The sequence below is a fragment of the Oryx dammah genome, unplaced genomic scaffold, assembly GCF_014754425.2.
Source record: "Oryx dammah isolate SB20612 unplaced genomic scaffold, SCBI_Odam_1.1 HiC_scaffold_1, whole genome shotgun sequence".
NCBI classification, from domain to species: Eukaryota; Metazoa; Chordata; class Mammalia; order Artiodactyla; family Bovidae; genus Oryx; species Oryx dammah.
This window is the reverse complement of record NW_024070185.1, coordinates 74,766,757-74,780,150: the sequence shown is the minus strand read 5'-3', so window position 1 is coordinate 74,780,150 and position 13,394 is coordinate 74,766,757.

Below are 13,394 nucleotides of genomic sequence, written 5' to 3'. Positions count from 1 at the left end.
AAGTGATGGGACCAGATGCCATGATCTTAATTTTTTGAATGTTGAGTTTTAAGCCAGCTTTTTTACTCTCCTCTTTCACCTCATCGGGAGGCTCTTTAGTTCCTCTTAGCTTTCTGCCATAAAAGTGGTGTAGATTAATTTTTGTCCTTTTGATTACTGTGTATCTCAGCATGTTCCTCTTAGGGTTTAACCTGCCTGGGACTCTGTGCTTGGAGAGAGCAACATGGACCTGATTGACTATTTCCTTTCCCATATTAGGATTTTCAGCTATTATCTCTTCAAATATTTTCTCAGGTCCTTTTTTCTCCTTCTGGGACCCTCTATAATGCTAATGTTGGTGAGTTTAATGTTGTCACAGAGGGGTCTTACCCAGTCTTCATTTTATTTCATTCATTTTTTTATAGTCTCTTCTGTAGCAGTGATTTCCACCATTTTGTCCTCCAGGTCATTTATCCATTCTTCTGCCTCAGTCATTCTGCTGTTGATTACTTCTAGTATAATCGTTTCATCTCTCCTTGTTCTTTAGTTCTTCTAGGTCTTGGTTAAACATTTCTTGCATCTTCTCCATTCTGTTTCCAAGATCCTGGATCAACTTCACTATCATCATTCTGAATTCTTTTTCTGGAAGCTTGCCTGTCTCCACTTCATTTAGTTGTTTTTCTTGTCACTTCATCTAGGACATAACCTTCTGCTTTTTCTTCCTGATTAACTTTATTTAATGTGGTTTTGGTTCTAGCCGCTTCTTCTGTCTGCCCTTTGGTGGATGAGGCTAAGAAGCTTGTGTAAGCTTCCTGATAGGAGGGACTGGAGGTGAGCACTGGGTCTTGCTCTAGTAGGCAGGGCCATGCTCAGTAAAGCTTTAACCCAATTATCTGCTGATGGGTTGCACTCTCTCCTTATTAGTTGTTTAGCCTGAGGCAACCCAGCCCTAGCATCTGTGGGCTCTATGATAGGGTTATTGATGACCTCATGCCAAGGGGCACCTCCAAGGACTGCTGCTACCAGTGCCCCTGTCCCCAAGGTGAGCCACTGCTGACCCACACCTCCACAGGAGACCCTCCAACTCTAGCAGGCAGGTCTGGCTCAGTCTCCTGTGGGGTCAGTGCTTCTTTCCCCTGGGTCTTGGTGAGGACAAGATTTTGTTTGTACCCTCCAAGACTGGAGTCTCTGTGTTACCCAGTCCTGTGGAAGTCCTATAATCAAATCCCACTGGCCCTCAAGGTTAGATTCCCTAGGGAGTCCCAGTCTCTCTGCCAGATTCCCAAGCTGGGAAGCTTGACACGGGGCTCAGAACCTTCACAACAGTGGGAGAACTTCTTTGCTATTATTGTTCTCCAGTTTGCCGGTTGCCTACCCTCCAGGTATGGGATTTGATTTTATTTGGTTGCACCCCTCCATCATCTTACTGCCGCGTCTTTGTCTTTAGACATGGTGTTTTTTGTTTTGTTTTGTTTTGTTTTTTGGTGGATTCCAGTGTCTTCCTATTGATAGTTGTTCAACAGCTAGTTATGATTTTGGTTGCTCTCACAGAAGATGAGTGTATGTCTTTCTACTTTCATCTTGAACCAGAACCATAAAAGAGAAGTAAATCTTTTGAGAGAAAAATGAGGGCCTGAAAACTAGAATGGAATCCTTGTAAGTGCAGACCCTCCATTTATTAAGGGGTGACTGGATGAAGTAGTTAAAAGGAAGAAGAGCTCCAACTGAGATTTTAAATCTACATGACAGTAAAAATGATGGTGGGTACTGGGATTATTTAAATGGGAACCAACCTTTATGTTTATATACTATGATGCCTCTTGACAAGGATTTCCAGCATATATATCCAAAAGTCCACAGGATAGGAATGAATCGCCAACAAAGCATATTTTGCAAGGCTTAAAATAATATCTTTTCTTTCCAGATCTAGACAGTAAGATGTTTTCATAGCTGAAAATAGGAAATAGGCACAAATCCCTGCTTCAACTTGAAAATATGGAGTAAGATAAATTTTCAGGTGCAAAACTTAGGAATAACTATCCAGTTCTAATTTTTCATCTGCATTTGTTTATCAGGTTTATTTGAGAATTTACATTTCTTAAATTTCCATAGAGTGGGAATTTAGTTCTAAGGACCTTTAACTTGTGACCTCTCAGGCTGACAGTTCAGGAACCACATTTCATGGCATTTGGCATACATTTTTATAGAGTCCTTCACTGTCTTTAGGATTTTGACTTTCTGAAAATTTTTCAATTTCAGTTTTCTGGTACATCTTCCCATTACTGCAGGGTGGAACTCAAGAGCTGGATAAACATCTCCTCAAAGGGAGTTTTATGAATTCCAGTGTAGTTTTAGGAGTAAAATTAATGCTCTTTAATTCATCACAAATCTATTCTTGATCAGTCATTTCAGAAACAGATATATTTACTCTTAGATGAAATCTAAAAATTTCTTAACACGACCTCTCAGGCCCTCTGTGATCTGGCTCCTAGTTGTTCTCTCACTAATTCAGTTGTTTTTATTGAGTGTGACTGTGTCATGGGTGCAATTCTAGACCCGGGGGAAGCAGAGTAAGACAGATCTTAAGCAGACTATATTCTGGTAGGGGTTGACAACAAACTTAATAGACAAAGAAGATCCACATTCTGCCTCCTCCCCACCTTTCTCCACCCCAAAGCCGCCAATCAGGCACTGGAAAACTTTGTTCCTGTCAAGCCTTGTTCTCTCTCCTCCAGCCCTTTACTCAGCTCCACTTTCTGCATGGAACACCACTCTCTCTGTTCTCGGCATCAGCCTGCCCAACTCCTCTCTGTCCTGTAAGTCTCAATTCAGAGACTCCCAGCAGCTATGCCCAACCCTGGGATCTGAGCTAGGGCCTCTCCCCCTATGATTTCTATCCAAATGCCCATCACAGCACCTGGTCAGATTGCATGTGATGAGCAGGTTACCTGTGTACCTGACATGCTGGTTGACTTCTGTCTCCTGCAGCCCTTTAGAATTTACTGAGTAGGGGTAAAGATTTCCCCACCCTCCTCATGACTTCATATTCCTCTGGATCTAGGTCTCAAGGGTCTTTTATGTCACAGACTCCGCTGAAGCTCAGGATCCCCTTGGCATAATGTTTTTAAATGAATAAAATAAAATAGATAAGATTATTAAGGAAGCCAATGATATTGAAAGCTTATTCCCAAGATATTTAAAATGTTGTGGGGAATTCCCTGGCTGTCCAGTGGTTATAACTCTGTGCTAGGGCCTGGGTTCAATCCCTGGCCAGGGAAGTAAAATCCCACAAGCCTCATGACATGGCCAAAAAAAAAAAAAAATGAATGAAAAGAATGAAACAAGTTCAAAGAAATATTTTTTTTAATAAAAATGTTGTGATATTTGACATTATCAAAGTGAAAGTTGCTCAGTTGTGCCCAACTCTTTGTGACCCCATAGACTATACAGTAGATGGAATTCTCCAGGCCAGAATACTGGAGTGGGCAGCCTTTCCCTTCTCCAGGGGATCTTCCCAACCCAGGGATTGAACCCAGGTCTCCCACATTGCAGGCAGATTCTTTACCAGCTGAGCCACCAGGGAAGCCCAAGAATACTGGAGTGAGTAGCCCATCCCTTCCAACAGATCTTCCCAACCCAGGAATTGAACCAAGGTCTCCTGCATTGCAGGCAGATTCTTTACCAACTGAGCTATCAGGTATTGATGCTGCTTTATTGGCACATTAAATTACAAGAACTGATGGTACATGTATTAACAACTATAATTTTGACATCATGATGAAGGTAAATGGTATTCTGAGACATCTGCAAAGAATCTAATGTAAATTATAAATATCTGTGATTTCTATTGGTGATACAGTCACAGATATCAATAATCCTCCTAGAGTTTGGTGCTAACATTTTATACTAAATTAAATGCTAAATTCCAGTTAGTTTAGTAAATAAATAAATAAACATTATTTTTTCCCATTCAACGTAGAAATACAGATTTTTTACCCACAGACCCAGTGGGTCCAAGGCCCAAAGTAAAAACCCCTGCCCTGGGTGAGAAGTTGCAACCATAGACTATTTAGAAGAGAATTCTCACATAGTAATCAAAACTCAAAGCTGGACAGAGCAGTATCAATCCTCTCCCTGATCCAGTTCAGGCCTGCTTCAGCCTGGAAGCTTGCTGTGGGAAGGGGGCCTTGGTTCCCCTGCTCTGTCCTGCACCCCTGACTACCACTTACTGCTGATATATACTCCCCTCCAGGCTCCAAGCAGGAGAGCATGATACCAACATTATAAATGCCATTTATATGTGAGCAGGCCAAATCTCACAGAAGAAAAAGAATGTATGTAGCCAATTGTTCTTGACCATCAAGTGTACTGAAGTTTAAGGATAAAATGTTGTCATTGCAGGAATTTGTTGTAGTCTGCCTCTTGTCTTTATAGCTGCAGCTCTGTGGAGGAAGGAGAGAGTAGGATGAATTGAGAAAGCAGCAATGACATATATATACTACCATGTATAAAATAGATAACTAGTGGGAAGCTACTATATAACACAGGAGCCCAGCCTGGTGCTCTGTGACAACCTAGAGGGGTGAGATGGGATGGGAAGGAGGCTCAAGAGGGAGGGGATATACATATAATTATGACTGATTCACATTGTTGTATGGCAAAAACCAAAACAACATTGTAAAGCAGTTACCCTCTAATTAAAAAATTAAAATAAATATTACAAATAGAGTACAACTAAAATAGAACTGCAGCTCTGAAGCAAATCTGATTTAATCTATCTTATTGTCATGAACATGGGCTGAGAAAGTTAAGAAAGGTATAAAGATTGGGGATAACTGAGTTGAGAATCAGAAATATTGAACGTTTACTGGGGTGTGATGGCAATTATTTTTCTCCCCTAAAACTCCACTGAAACTAGAGTCAAATGCATTTTTCTTTTAAAGAATCAGAGCCAGAAAGGCAGAACAGGGACAAAATTATGAATCTGAAAAGTAGATGGAAAACTTGGAACTGAGTTAACCTAAGAAGGCTGAATCCTAAGCTAGTAGTGTCGGGAAACTGAGCAATCTAGGTTTACACTGCAGATTTCCCAACAGACTCAGGAACTGGCAGAAGCAGGTACCTCTGGAACTAGGGGTAGGGGTATAAGGGAAGGTGGGGTGAAAGCAATTTGAGAAGCAGTTTTATCCTTAAGTATTGTTCTCTCATGCTATGCCATTACTACTCTGACCTAAGTATGGAGATCTATTTTCTGCAGTAAAACAAGGATGCTAGATTGAGGGCTATACAAGGCATGGTTGAGTGTGCTGCTGCTGCTGCTGCTGCTGCTAAATCACTTCAGTCATGTCCAACTCTGTGCGACCCCATAGACGGCAGCCCACCAGGCTCCCCCGTCCCTGGGATTCTCCAGGCAAGAACACTGGAGTGGGTTGCCATTTCCTTCTCCAATGCATGAAAGTGAAAAGTGAAAGGGAAGTTGCTCAGTCATGTCCGACTCTTAGTGACCCCATGGACTGCAGCCCACCAGGTTCCTCCATCCATGGGATTTTCCAGGCAAGAGTACTGGAGTGGGGTGCCGTTGCCTTCTACATTGAGTGTGCTGGTACTATTCAAAAAGCAGGGGGGTTAAATGACATGTCATCTGAGTGCTCAGTGCTAAAAGCTAATACTACCCACTCAGCTTTCAGGACACTGATGCCTTTATCTTTCAGAGACTGAAAGACTTTCCCCTGGAATACTGACCAGATAAGAGGAAAGACCTTTACAAGAAATGTACCCTGCCCCCATCACCCTACTGTAAAGTTCAAGATTGGTAAATAGCTCCCATCACTTGAGCTTTCAATTAGGATGTTAGCTCCTCTGAACAATCGAAGGATCACTGGATTTTTATGGAAAGGCCCTAACATGGAAAATGGAGACCAAATAAAACAGGAAAATATCAACTTGGGGAAACAGAGCTTATGCAGAGGAAAAAAATCTTTCATTAATATATTGAGAGACAGACAAAACTGCTGTAGCCTTGAAACAAGAACAAGATAGTATCAATAAGGAACATTCATAGAGCAAAAAATGAGATCTTAGAAATGAAAAACATGACAGCGGAATTTTTTTTTAAAGTAAACAATATAGAGTTTTGAAGACAGATTTGAGGAGTCTTCCAGAAAGAAAAGCACAAAGAAAGAGAAACCAGGAGAGGAAGGAAGGAAGTATAATAGCCAAAAATAGCTGTTCCAGAAAGAAACAACAGGGAAAGCAGGATAACATAATCAGTAGTCATGTGTGGATGTGAGAGTTGGACCATAAAGAAGGCTGAGCACCAAAGAACTGATGCTTTCGAACTGTGGTGCTGAAGAGGACTCTTGAGAGTCCCTTGGACTGCAAGGAGGTCAAACCAGTCAATCCTAAAGGAAGTAAACCCTGAATATTCATTGAAAGGACTGATGCTGAAGTTGATGCTAAGAGCCAACTCATTGGAAAAGACCCTGATTCTGGGAAGGATTAAGAGCAGGAAGAGAAGGGGGCAACAAGAGGATGCGATGGTTGGATGGCACTATCAATTCAATGGACATGAGTTTGAGAAAACTCTGGGAGACTGTGAAGAACAGGGAAGCCTGGTGTGCTGCAGTCCAAGGGGTCTCCTGGTTTCTCTTTCTTTGAACTTTTCTTTATGGAAGACTCCTCAAATCTATCTTCAAAACTCTATATTGTTTACTTTTTAAAAAAAATTCTGGGAGCCTGTATACACCCGTGGTGGATTCATGTCAATGTATGGCAAAACCAATACAGTATTGTAAAGTAAAATAAAGTAAAAATAAAATTTAAAAAATAAAAATAAAAAAATTCTGCTGTCATGTCTTTCAATTCTAAGAGTCAGACATGACTGAGGGACTGAACAACAGTATAATCAAATGTCAAAGGCAAACGGTAGAATCTCTCCTCTCTGCCCCTGTTGGTTACTGGTTACATATTTCTAGGCTTCCCAGGTAATGCAGAGGTAAAATGCAGGAGATACAGGAGACGCAGTTTCAATCCCTGGGTCAGGAAGATCCCACGGAGGAGAGCATGGCAATCCACTCCAGGATTCTTGCCTAGAGAATCCCATGGACAGAGAAGCCTGGCAGGCTACAGTCCATGAGGTCACAAAGAGTTGGACATGACTGAAGAAACTTAGCATGCACGGACACACCTGGGAGGCTGCTGTAGCTCTCTTGCCTGTATCCCACTCCCAGTGCCTATCAGCTGCATGGAATGAATGACACCTGGAGTGAAGATCATGGACATGGAAAGTAGTCCACAGAAGCAGGACATGGGAAAGGGCTGGACCCTTCCCTTACAGGTAGGCAGGAAGAGAAACAGAGAGATCATGTAGATGGGGGTCTGAGTACCTGGGATAGAAACTGACATGTTCCCGAAGAAGGCATGATAAGAGAAAATGATGGTTTGCTCTCTAAATCAGCAAAAGAACCTTGGTTCAAAAGAACCTTGAACCAGGAAGCCACCTCAAGGTCCTCCTTTTGGAAGAAGGTAAGTAAATCTCAGCTTCAGTGTTTGCCCACAGTGTAATAAAGAGCAGTGAGTTTAGCACTGAAGCTTCTGGGAGAGTACCACAAACACAAGCTTTTCTTTTTTTTTTTTTAATTTTTATTTTTACTTTATTTTGCTTTACAATACTGTATTGGTTTTGCCATACATTGACATGAATCAGCTACGGGTGTACATGAGTTCCCAATCCTGAACCCCCCTCCCACCTCCCACCCCATCTCATCTCTCTGGATCATCCCCGTGCACCAGCCCTAAGCATCCTGTATCCTGTATCGAACATAGACTGGCGATTCATTTCTTACATGATAGTTTCTTACATGTTTCTTACATGTTTCAATGCCATTCTCCCAAATCATCCCACCCTCTCCCTCTCCCACAGAGTCCAAAAGTCCATTCTATACATCTGTGTCTCTTTTGCTGTCTCGCATACAGGGTTATCATTACCATCTTTCTAAATTCCATATATATGTGTTAGTATACTGTATTGGTGTTTTTCTTTCTGGCTTACTTCACTCTGTATAATAGCTCCAGTTTCATCCACCTCCTTAGAACTGATTCAAATGTATTCTTTTTAATGGCTGAGTAATACTCCATTGTGTATATGTACCACAGCTTTCTTATCCATTCATCTGCTGATGGACATCTAGGTTGCTTCCATGTCCTGGCTATTATAAACAGTGCTGCGATGAACATTGGGGTACACGTGTCTCTTTCAATTCTGGTTTCCTCAGTGTGTATGCCCAGCAGTGGGATTGCTGGGTCATAAGGCAGTAACACAAGGTTTTCTAAACAGATCCTTGTGGTCAAGTTAACTGCCAGCAGCCTATACTCAGCCCTACTGCTGTGTCTCATTTCTACACCACCTACACCTGGGGTCCTTCTCCACTTTCCTCCTTTCCACCTGCCTTGCCTCCCTGCATATTCATGTATATTTTTATATATGTATATTATATGGTGCTAAACTCAAGTCAGCTGTGGCCCCTGCCAGGATTTGCCTGGTGCCTTCCTCTCAGAGGGTGATTCCTGTCCTTTCCCCAGTCAAAGATTCATCATATAACCTTGCTAGCTCTAGCCCTTCACTCCTGTCATCTTTCCCCATTTCTTCATTATGTCTTACTGCATTTCAGAAAGCACCAGATGATTCACCTGGACTGTCAAAAGAAAACTTTTAAGGCTTTGGGAAGTGTCTGGTTCCATTAAACAGACATGGAAAGTGGCCAGGAATTTAGAATTTAATGCCACACATGAATCTTCAAAAATCAGATAAAATGCTCAGAACAGAAGAGGATCTGTGGCCCCTTTACTTCTCTCTGACAATGTCCAATAATTGGATAATTCAGAGAAATATCTGTTTATCATTAATGTAATTACATGAAATTCTCTGAAACCCTTAGATTGAATGGAGAAAGCTAAGGGAGGAGGTCGGGGGGCTGAGAGGCAGGATGGGCTCTGTAAGCAGCTGCTAAGAAATGTAAGGCCCTTCAAACTATATGTTTGCACAGACTGAATGGAGTCGCTCCTACATACTGTTATAGGAAGCCTCTTGAATAACCTGCCATACTGAGATATTCCTAGAGCTCTTTCCTGCTTCCTGTGCAGTCAGTCTGCATCCCACCCCCACATCCAGCACCACCACTCAATGCATGATCCACAACCACCAGAAGCCTGGCCACAGAATGGATCTCTTTTTAGGGGCTGAACCCTGGTCTCTAGCATTACAGGCAGATTCTTTACCACTTCAGCCACTAGGGAAGCCTCAGTTCAGTTCAGTTCGGTAGCTCAGTCGTGTCCGACTCTTTGCGACCCCATGAATCTCAGCACGCCAGGCCTCCCTGTCCATCACCAACTCCCAGAGTTCACTCAGACTCGCGTCCATCGAGTCCGTGATGCCATCCAGCCCTCTCATCCTCTGTCGTCCCCTTCTCCTCCTGCCCCCAATCCCTCCCAGCATCAAAGTCAACTCTTCGCATGAGATGGCCAAAGTACTGGAGCTTCAGCTTTAGCATCATTCCTTCCAAAGAAATCCCAGGGTTGATCTCCTTCAGAATGGACTGGTTGGATCTCCTTGCAGTCCAAGGGACTCTCAGGAATCTTCTCCAACACCACAGTTCAAAAGCATCATTCTTCAGCGCTCAGCCTTCTTCACAGTCCAACTCTCACATCCATACATGACTACTGGAAAAACCATAGCCTTGACTAGGCGGACCTTAGTCGGCAAAGTAATGTCTCTGCTTTTGAATATACTATCTAGGTTGCTCATAACCTTTCTTCCAAGGAGTAAGCATCTTTTAATTTCATGGCTGCAGTCATCATCTGCAGTGATTTTGGAGCCCAAAAAATAAAGTCTGACACTGTTTCTACTGTTTCCCCATCTATTTCCCATGAAGTGATGGGACCAGATGCCATGATCTTCGTTTTCTGAATGTTGAGCTTTAAGCCAACTTTTTATTATTTTTGGCTGCACGGGGTCTTCTTTGCTGCATACAGTGTTTCTCTAGTTGTTGTGAGTGGGGGCTACCCTCTAGTTGCAGTGTGCAGGGTTCTTGTTGCACTGGCTCCTCTTGTTGCGGAGCATAGGCTCTGTGATGTGCAGGCTTCAGCAGTTGCAGCACTTAGGCTCAGTAGTTGTGGTGCACTGGCTTAATTGCTCTGCAGTATGTGGGAATCTTTCCTGACCAGAGATTGAACCAGTGTTCCCTGCATTGCAAGGCAGATTCTTAACCACTGGACCACCAAGGAAGCACCAGAATGGACCTCTTAGTGGTGGCTATCATACTCATATTCCCTTGACCCCCTAAGGAGGCATAAGTGGACCCTGTCCTAGTTTCTCCTGTTAACTAGGTTGGAGCAGGAACTGGTCTCCCTGGAAGGAAGACTGGAACCACAGACCATTAAGAAGTTCATGGCAGAACAGCACATCTCAAGGCTGTACTTGTTCTACTCAATGTAAGGTTAAGTATAAGTAAAAGATTTGGATCACCCCTTTCCCTCTGGAAGGAAACTTCTGGCTAAAATGGCCAGAGAATCATTTCAGACAATGATGATAAACATGAATAAAGGGCAGCAAAACAAGGAAAACATTACAAAATCCCTGGGCATGTGTTTTTGCAATTTTCAGGCCAAATGTGTGACCCTTGGAGAGGACTCAGACTTTAAGGTCAATTTCACAAGAATGGAATGTGAAAAAAATCATCAGAGTCAGAATCTGACATTTGACAAGTTACTTAATATTTCTGAGCCCCAGTTTCTTCATCTGAGAAAGAGAATAACAGTATATCCAAACCCAAAACATCATTCACTGTAAATGTGCTGGTAATTCCCAAAGCCACTTCTCTGCACTAGCCGTTCCTCTGAGCTCTAGTTGTACAGTCAATAGCCAGGAGAAGCTCTGTCTTGCTCCAAACAGTGCAAATTAAGTTAAATTTTCCAAACATCTTCCACACCACCAAACTGTTTTCTAATGTCAGGGAATGGATGCCACTATACATCTACTCAGACCATACACTGAGTCAGTCACTGGGTTCTAATTTTGATATCAAGTTACCCCCCCTTTCCTCTATTTTTTACTGTCTCTGCTTATAGTTCAGTTTCTCACCCTTTCATTCCTGAACAACTACAGTATCCCCAGGGCTTAGAATAGTGGCTGGTACATGCATAGCAATACCTTAGTAGTACTTGAATGGTCTGGACTGAGGGAGCAGATAAATGAATACATCAGTGTGATGAGTGCTATGGTATGTGCTGTCCTGCCACAGGAGGAAGTACTCAGCTGATGAGGATGACTGTTCAGTCGCTCAGTCGTGTCCGACTCTTTGCGACCCCATGAATTGCAGCATGCCAGGCCTCCCTGTCCATCACCAACTCCCAGAGTTCACTCAAACTCACGTCCATCAAGTCGGTGATGCCATCCCGCCATCTCATCCTCTGTTGTCCCCTTCTCCTCCTACCCCCAATCCCTCCTAGCATCAGAGTCTTTTCCAATGAGTCAACTCTTCACATGAGGTGGCCAAAGTACTGGAGTTTCAGCTTTAGCAGCATTCCTTCCAAAGAACACCCAGGGCTAATCTCCTTTAGAATGGACTGGTTGGATCTCCTTGTAGTCCAAGGGACTCTCAAGAGTCTTCTCCAACACCACAGTTCAAAAGCATCAATTCTTTGGCACTCAGCTTTCTTCACAGTCCAACTCTCACATCCATACATGACCACTGGAAAAACCATAGCCTTGACTAGATGGACCTTTGTTGGCAAAGTAATGTCTCTGCTTTTCAATATGCTATCTAGGTTGGTCATAACTTTTCTTCCAAGGAGTAAGCGTCTTTTAATTTCATGGCTGCAGTCACCATCTGCAGTGATTTTGGAGCCCAAAAAAATAAAGTAGTGTGGCATAAGGGGTCACAATAAAAATGACCTTGAGAGGCATCTTGCATTTAACAATTAAAATATCTGAGTACTTAGTATGTGCCAGGAACTGTGTCAGACATAACAGTCACCAAGACACATGCCTTGCCGCTACCAAGGTCATTATCTTATGGGGTAGAAAGTCTCACATGCACAAACCATCTAACCAGAATATACTTGGATGTCCAATGTTTATCTCAAAAGTGTTTATCCCTGTCCCACCACCCCCACCACCCAATCACACATACTAAACCTGCTCCAATCGCTGTATTTGCCACATTAATTAATGGCACCTGTCTCTTGCCAGTTGCTCAGGCCAAAGATACTGGTGTCATCCCTGACTTTCGTTTCTAATAATCAGCTTCCAATACATCAGTAAATCCTATTGTCCCTGCCTTCAAAATGAAACCAGAATATGACCCCTTCTTGCTTCCTCTCCTATGATGATTGCAGCAGTAGTTTCATAACTAATCACCCTGCTTCTTCCTGAGACCATACAGTCTATTCTCAACACAGAAGCCTTATGTGCTCAGGGAGGGTACTGGCTACAGATGATAGATGGATGGACAGATAGAGGAATATAAAACCATGAGGCCAGATAAGGTCACCAAAGGAAAGAGAGTAAATGGACAGATCTGAGGATTGGACTCTGGGACATTTTGACATTAAGAAATTGGAAGGGAAAAGAAGAACCAGGAAGCAGAGGAGACTGAGAAGCAGTAACCAGGGAGGAAGAAGGAAATCCAGAAGAGTGTGGCATACTGGAAGTCAAGAACAGGGAATATGGCAAGGAGAAAGTTGGTCAACTACACGAAAAGTTGCGAATTGGCCAAGTAAGATGAGGATGCAGAGTTGACCACTAGATTTAACAACACAGAGATCACCTGTGGCTTTGAGAACAGACTCACATGTGATGGAGGTGATGGCATGACTGGAGTGGATTCAAGAGAGAATGAAAGGAGAGCAGTTGGTGATAGCAAGTGTAATCAATTCCTTCAAGGAGGTTTGTTCCACAGAGGTGCATAAAAACAAGGATATAGCTATAAGAGGAAATGCAACCCAGGGAGAGGTTTTTTAAAAGGGGGAGCAACGCCCCCAGGTGGCTCAGATGGTAAAGAATCTGTCTGCAGTGTGTGATCCCTGGATTGGGAAGATCCCCAGGAAGAGGGCATGGCAACCCACCCTACTATTCTTGCCTGGAGAATCCCCATGGACAGAGGAGCCTGGAGGGCTACAGTCCGTGGGATCAGAAAGAGTCGGACACAACTGAGCAACTAAGCACCCACAGACATAATGTGCTGGATTCTGGCATCAACGATGCCGTTGAGGAGCGATAAACTGATACTGCAGGAGAGGAAGGAGAGAAGGCTGGAGCCCTGTGGCAGTGTTGAGATAAGGAGACAGGAGCCAATATCCAAGTCCTGGAGCTGGTCTTGGAAAAAGCACAGACAGTTGGCTGGTGGTTAGCAGAGAGA